Source organism: Phoca vitulina, unplaced genomic scaffold (assembly GCF_004348235.1).
Source record: "Phoca vitulina isolate PV1807 unplaced genomic scaffold, GSC_HSeal_1.0 scaffold6, whole genome shotgun sequence".
Lineage (NCBI taxonomy): Eukaryota > Metazoa > Chordata > Mammalia > Carnivora > Phocidae > Phoca > Phoca vitulina.
Window position 1 is genome coordinate 34,485,543 of NW_022589709.1, and position 8,158 is coordinate 34,493,700.

The 8,158-nt window shown below is 36.4% G+C and overlaps 1 pseudogene; it reads right to left on the reverse strand.

The window, feature by feature from the left end:
* Positions 1–1,786: 1,786 nt before the first annotated feature.
* Positions 1,787–1,895, reverse strand: LOC116632480 (annotated as a pseudogene).
* Between the last annotated feature and the right edge of the window lie 6,263 nt (positions 1,896–8,158).

Consider the following 8,158-nt stretch of genomic DNA (forward strand, 5'->3'; position numbering starts at 1 on the left):
CACTTGGGCTGCTTCCATAGTTTGCTATAGTAAATAATGCTGGAATAAACATAGAGGTGCATATATCTTTTCAATTAATGTTTTCATTTTCTTTGGGTAAATACCCAGTAGTGAAATTACTGGATCATATGGTAATTCTGTTTTTGATTTTTTGAGGAATCTTCATACTGTTTTCCACAGTGACTACACCAGCTAGCATTCCCACCAACAATGCAAAAGGATTCCTTTTTGTCCACATTCTCACCAACACTAATTATTTCTTGTTGGTTTTGATTTTAGCCATTCTGACAGGTGTATGGTAGTATCTCATTGTGGTTTTGATTTGCATTTCCCTGATGATGAGTGATGTTGATCATCTTTTCATGTTTCTGTTGACCATCTGTATGCCTTGTTTGGAAAAATGTCTATTCAGGTCCTCTGCCCCCCCCTTTTTTTTTTTTTTTAAGATTTATTTATTTATTTGAGAGAGAGAGAGCAGGGGAAGGAGCAGAGGGAGAAGGAGAGAGAATCTTCACATAGCTCCCTGCTGAATGCAGAGCCTGACACAGGGCTGGATCCCAGGACCCTGGGCTGAAATCAAGAGTCAGCCACTTAACCCACTAAGCCATCCAGGTGCCTTCTTCTGCCCATTTTTAATTGGATTATTTGGGTTTTTTTGCTGTTGAGTTGTATAAATTCTTTATATATTTTGGATATTAACCCCTTATTAGATACATTATTTGCAAACATCTTCTCCCATTTAGTAGGTTGTCTTTTTGTTTTGTTGATGCTTTCCTTCACTCTGCAAAAGCTTTCTATTTTGGTGTAGTCCCAATAGTTTATTTTTGCTTTTGTTTCCCTTGCTTGAGGAGACGTATCTAGAAAAATGTTGCTGATATCAAAGAGATTGCTGCCTATGTTTTCTTCTAGGAATTTTACATTTCAGGTCTCACATTTAGGTCCTTATACCTTTTTGAGTTTATTTTTATATATGGTATTAGAAAGTGGTCCAGTTTCCCCAACACCATTTGTTGAAGAGACTGTCTTTTCCCCATTGTATCTTCTTGCTTCCTTTGTGATAGATTAATTGACCATATAAGTGTGGGTTTATTTCTGGTCTCTCTATTCTATTCTATTGACTTATGTGTCTATTTTTGTGCCAGTACCATACTGTTTTGATTACTATAGCTTTGCAGTACATCTTAAAACCTGGGACTGTGATACCTCCAGCTTTGTTTTTCTTTTTCAAGATTGCTTTGGCTATTTGGTTGGGTTTTTTTGTTTTGCTTTGTTTTTTGTTTCCACATAAATTTTAGGATTATTTGTTCTAGTTCTGTGAAAAATACTGTTGGTATTTTGATAGGGATTGCATTAAATTTGTAGATTGCTTTGGCTAGAATGGACATTTTAATATATTTGTTTCTCCAACCCATGCACATGGAACATATTTCATTTGTTTATGCCATCTTTAATTTCTTTCATCAGTGTTTTATAGTTTTTAGAGTGCAGGTCTTTCACCTCCTTGGTTAGGTTTATTCCTAAGTATTTTGTTCTTTTTAGTGCAACTGTAAATGAGATTGTTTTATTATTTTCTCTTTCTGCTACTTCATTATTAGTACATAGAAATGCAACTAGTTTTTGTATATTAATTTTATATCCTATGACTTTCCTGAATTCATTTATTAGTACTAGTAGTTTTTTAGTGGAATTTTTAGGATTTTCTATATACGGTATCATATCATCTGCAAATAGTTAAAGTTTTACCTCTTCCTTACCAATTTGGATGCCTTTTATTGATTGATTTTTTTAAAATATGGAACACTTCACGTATTTGTATGTCTTCCATGCACAGGGGCCATGCTAATGTTCCCTGTATCATTCCAATTTTTTAGTATATGGGCTGTAGAAGCAAGCACTGTTTCTTCATCTTGTCTGATTGCTGTGGCTAGGACTTCCAGTACTATGTTGAATAAAAGGGGTAAGAGTAGACATCCTTGTCTTGTTCCTGATCTTAGAGGAAAAGCTCTCAGTTTTTCTGCATTGAGTATGATGTTAGCTGTGGGTTTTTCATCTTTGGCCTTTATTATGTTGAGGTATGTTCCCTCTAAATCTACTTTGTTGACAGTTTTTATCATGAATGGATGTTGTACTTTGTCAAATACTTTTTCTGCATCCATTGAAATGATCATATGGTTTTTATCCTTTCTCTTCTTAATGTGATGTATGATGTAGCTTGATTTGTAAATATAGAAGCACTCTTGCATCTCTGGGATAAATCCCATTTGATTGAGGAGAATGATTTTTTTTTTAATGTATTGTTGGATTGAGTTTGCTAGAATTTTGTGGACGATTTTTGCATCTACGTTCATCAGAGATATTGGTCTGTAGTTTACTTTTTTTAATAGTGTCACTGTTCAGAAATTTTTGAAATGGCTTTTTGCAAATTGGAAAGAAGAGGGGTGGCTGCAGGAAATATTTCTTAAGTTGTTAGAATTCCATTCTCAGATGACTTCTTTTTAGACTGCTGTACCTCACCAGCAGCAGGCTGGCTCTGATGAGAAAACAAAAATAATTATGCAATTATTATGAAACTCTATGTTCAAAGGTACTTTTTACTTCACAAATGGCAGGGGAGTAGGTAGGGAACCAGTCCCCTTGTCTCATGTAATTTCCTCCAAAGCATCTGAAGACATATAAGAAAGTTTATAGCATTGGTTCAATGTGCATCCAAGATTTTCTTGCTCTTAACGGTCAGATTCACTGTGCAGTTTAATAGCCAAAATCCTTCCCACAAAATAAGAAAAGGACTGAAATGCCACCAGAAACTCAAAACAGCTTTTGGAAAAGTGAAAAAATTTAAAGTTTAGCACATTTATGTCTTATTTCACTATCTTCAGTGTTTTGAAAAATACTAAAAGCAGAATTAATACTCAAAATCCCACCATGAAAAGGTTTCCTGTTTTTAAGTTTACTGAAAATACTGAAGTTCCTTTTGTAGGATGGCTTTCATCGGTATTAAAGAGACAACAGATATGACTGCATTTTAAATACTCATCATGCAAATTCCTCAATTATTTGAATTTTTTAATCTCTTGGAAGTGCCACTACCTATACAAATGTGATTTTATTTTATTAGATGTCCCTAGACTTTCAATAGAATCTAGAATAGAAGTAGATAGAGTTTCAATTTCCTCATTTAAAGTGCTTTCTCTAATTCTTACATTCAACAGAGGACTAATGCAAATAGAGCTGAGGGTTACAAGGAACCCTTAACAGGCCAGGAAAGAATCCCAGGGTGTGCTTATTGGTTTTTCCCAACCACTTTCTTTACGGGTTCATTTCACATCTGATCTTACACCTTGGAAAAAATACAGGTCTGAAGGGTCACTTGAATGAAAGATTTTCCTCCTTATAACACCAATAGAAATTGAGGGCTTTGATATTGTCATGGAAATGACTCTTTGTAAATAGGGCTCAAAGGCCTATTTCAAACCAGTATGAGCTGGAACAACGTTTTCTTTTTCTTTTCAGGTTATGAGATTGGAGTATGTGTAGAGAGAACCTCTGGTCAAGATAGTGGGAGGAAATGGGGGAAAAAGGTGTGCCTGAGAGAATTCCTCTCACTTAATGTCGGCAAGTTATATAGGACAGCTTTATTCAAAAAAAGATGTTTGTCTTTTCCTTCAGGTGCACAAAGACACAGCCTGTTGAGAACTGGAGAGGAAAGGTAGGAAAAATATGAAAGAAAAAATGGAACAGGTCATTAGTCTCTTATCCTCAGCTTTAAAAAGGCAAGTTTCATCCTGGAAATTATGACACACACAAACGTTAAAAAAAATATTTCTACTTTTCAAAGCAAGTAATTGATTTTTTTTTTAAGTAGGATTTGAGAAAGAAATAATGTTTCAGCAAATATTTAAATACCTAATTAAATCAGTGTTTGCTTTGGTGTTTGTATCATGTAGAACCTTATTTTCTTTTAACAAAATGCAAAAAAATAAAACCTTTACTTCCCTTAAAAAAAAAAAAAAAGAATAGACTGAAGACAGGGAAGTGATAATGAACTGTTGCTTTAAAAAATATTCACCCCCTTGGGCGCCTGGGTGGCTCAGTTGGTTAAGCAACTGCCTTCGGCTCAGGTCATGATCCTGGAGTCCCTGGATCAAGTCCCGCATTGGGCTCCCTGTTCGGCGGGGAATCTACTTCTCCCTCTGACCATAACCCCTCTCATGTGCTCTCTCTCATTTCTCTCTCTCAAATAAATAAATAAAATCTTTAAAAAAATATTCACCCTCATACCGAGACTATTAAATTGGATTTCAGATTTTAGGATCTCAATGTTATCTTAATTTCTAGCCTTCTTAGCAGTATTTAAAAATAAAAATGCAAGGGTCTTCCCCACTTCATACAAATCAAAAATTTTTAGAGAAACAAACATAGAGAAAAGTCCCTGGATTTAAGCTTTGAGGACAATTTAAAGCTAATAATTTGATTACTGGTGCAAAGCATGGTATTTTCAAAGTCACAATATAGTTCGTATCCTGCCCCTCACTTTAAGGGCACATCCTTTTATAAAACACTCTATTGACTCTTTTAATATTTGTTCTTTGAGTCCAGGGAGCAAGTGAAGGAAGACTTCTCTAGTTGTTCACAGCATCGATGCATCCATCAACACCTCCTTGACCTTTGAAAAAAAGTTAATGTCTTGTCACTGCTAAATAAGCTTGGGAAATATTTCTGTTGGTCACCTACCGTGTGGTAACTAGAGACTGTCTAAAAAGCATATAATAAAGCATCTTAGAATGAGAGATAATGAACAGTTACTACTGAATTTTAACATAGGGGAGTTCCATTTTAAAAGTAGCCCAGCTTAATGGAGTGAGTATCTAAATTAATTCAAATTACATTACCTTATGCCCAAAGGCAACTAACTCAGATCATATGGAAGCAACCCTTCCAGGTGGAGTTGGTAGTACTTGGACATTTAGGTGAGAGTACTCTGTTTCTGCAAGAAAATAAAATCTGCAACTGGCTTCTAGCTTCACTTTTAATTTATTTGCATCCACCCTGGTGAAAGAATAAGAGTGATTTGCTATTCTCTCTATTCAAAGACATGTCTTCTATTTAGAAGCACATTCATAAATGTTTGAGAAGTATGCTTTTAACATTAATCAAGAAATTACATAAAATGAACTGAGTGTAACCTCTATTGAAGATTAATATTCAATACATAGCACCTATAAAGATAATATGATTCTCTCTTCAACAGACATAAAAACAATATAAAGCACTGAGTAGGGCACCTGGGTGGCTCAGATGGTTAAGCACCCACCTTCCACTCAGGTCATGATCTCATGGTCCCTGCTCAGCGGTCCCTCTCCCTCTACTGTTGCCCCTGCTTGTCCTCTCTCGCTCTGTCAAATAAATAAATAAAATCTTGTGGGTTTTTTTTTTTTTTAAATCTTTGAGTAGTTCACAAGAAAGAAAGAAAGGTTAAGAAAAGAAAAGAAAGAAAAAGAAAGATTGCTCCTATTTTCCAAAATGGGGATTAGGCAATATAAGAAAAATAACTTTCCAAAGACATAAAGATTAGAATTAAGATTCATGAAACTCTCAAATCCTAGATACTTCTGATGCTGAATTAAATTTCTCTCTCTTTGAAAGAGTATGAGTCATTTCCTAGAAGCCTCATGCCAATATAAGGACTTGGGAAAAGTTGGGAAAATGGGGCCTTTTAAAAAAAGCTGATCTTGTAATGAGCAATAACAGAAATTCCTCTTGTATGAAAGAGTCAAATACAGTCTCCAGTGTCAAAGACCTTGAGCTTAATCCTATTATTCAATCAAATCTAAATAGGGTAAAATCTTAATTTTGTGTAGTTCTTCATAGTTTAGAAAGTTTTCTCAGTAATTCTATCCCTTTAGCTATGTATTTTCTTCATAGCAATTGTCGATACCTGACATATTAGACATTTGCTTATTTCTTTATTATCTTTCTCCTACTGCTAAAATGTAAGCTCCATAAAAGCAGGGATGTTATCCTGCATTGTTCACTTCTATATCCCCCACACCCACAGCAATGCTTGGTGCATCGTAGACAATGGGTATTTGTTGAATGAATAAATGAGATAAATAAAATGGATAAACACTACTGCATTTGAGCCTTGAAACTCCCAGAGAAAAAGACATATATTTCTCACCCTCTTTACAAATGAGAAAACCAAGACTCAAAACAGTAAATTATTTATAATAGTATAAACAGTTAAGTGGGGGGAGTCAGAATCATAATTAGAAAGATCCAGGTCCATTATAGTACTACTTTTTGCTGACTTGTGGAAAGGGACAAGATTATGGGTAGTCAAAGATTACCACTTTTCATGAAGATTGATGCAAGAGAGAAAAAAATGAATAAGTTCACATCCTTCTCTAAAACCACAGCTGTCAACCTTTCTCAGCCTTCTTTCCTCTCTGATCACTTCCTAAATTAAATTCCCCTGCTGATATGTTTGTTGCCTCAGCACCCACTTTGTGCTTATGATTTCCCTCCTGGTATCTTCTCTTCCTACAGATATCATTTAATGAGCCCCTTTTACACAATGTTAGGCATTTTTCACTGCCCCCTCATAACCAGGAAACTGCAGATCTATCAGGCTTCAAAGCCAGACTCTTTCCCCACCAGACTGCCTCCATGGAAGACCCTGATCCTTAGAGGCAGCTCTTGGGAGGCCCACAACAGCACCCACCATCCCCCTTGACAAGGGAACTCAGCAAAAACTTGACCCTATACTGGTTAGCTGCAGGGGTGCTGTGGTATATGAGTACAACACAGGCAACAGGACCCTGATTATTAGCACATGCCCTGACAGGTTAGAGGTATCTGAACCCACCCAGCCCAGGATTTGATTTACAATTGTTACGAGAAAGAAGGTAATAATCCAGCCAGTAGTTATTTTGCAGGACTCAGTCCCCGATGTTAATGGTTGGATCAACTTTATCTTTCTCCTTCACCAGCTACACCAAAACATTTTTGTTAAAATATGCTATCCTTTATTTCCACCCCCTGCTCTTTCTTTCCTTTTCTTCTTAGTGAAACACTAAGTTCATTCCTTTTAGAGCTAGTAGTAAGCAGCTATAGCAGGTGACCCCTTGTGATTCTCATGTCCTTCCTAACAGCCAGTTCTGCCTCTAAACTGGTGCCTCACATTTTCATTAGAGTCAAATATGGTGCCTTCTAAACAATGGCTGAAGAAAAAGGGTGGAGAGACACAGATATTTCAGTAATCAGGTTTCTGTCATTGAAAATGCCTATCAGACCATAAGAATAAATTCTTTCTGAATCTGACTTTTAGTTACTAACATTTTGTGAAGTCATTTGAGAGAAGACCCAAGTTAAATAAACAGGTTCACTGGTGGACTTATGACACTGGGCAAGCACGATATACTTGCTTGGTATAAGGCCAAGTTCTGGGCTCTTGGGAGCTTTAGAAGAGTGTCCTAGGACAGGTCTGATCTCAGGATATTTCTTTCAATTGTTAAACAGTATGTGCTGCATTGAGCTTTAGTCTAGACAAGATGGAAATGATGCTAAGGCTATTCATCAGCAAAGATGAACCACAGGATTCAAACAACAGAATAAGCCCTGCCAGTCAAAGGGTCAGAGAGATGGGAAGGACAGGGAATTGGGATCCTTCTTGAGAATGAGTCCAAATACCCATGGCTAGGAAGATGCCTGGAATTCTTACATCTGCAGATGATGGAGACATTAGAGAACACCTATACCATGTTTGTGCCGGATACAAGGCAAAGAACCACTTTATATTTGAGTCATTGCTTTTTTCTTACTCCATTTTAGACAAATTTTGTTTAGGGAAGACCAATTAGTCCACATAGACTTCAATCAATATTAATTTTAGTTGCTTATGGAGGCCAGTGTGATGAAACCTACATTTATTTTTTTAAAGATTTATTTATTTATTTTAGAGAGAGAGATTGAGAGAGTGGGGTGGTGGATGGGGAAGGGAGGAGGAGAAAGAGTCTTAAGCAGACTCTGAACTAAGCACACAGCCCTATGTGGGGCTCAATCTCAAGACCCTGTGATCACGACCTGTGCCGAAACCAAGTTGGACACTTAACCGACTGCACCATCCAGGTGCCCCAATACCTATATTTAAACAAACAAA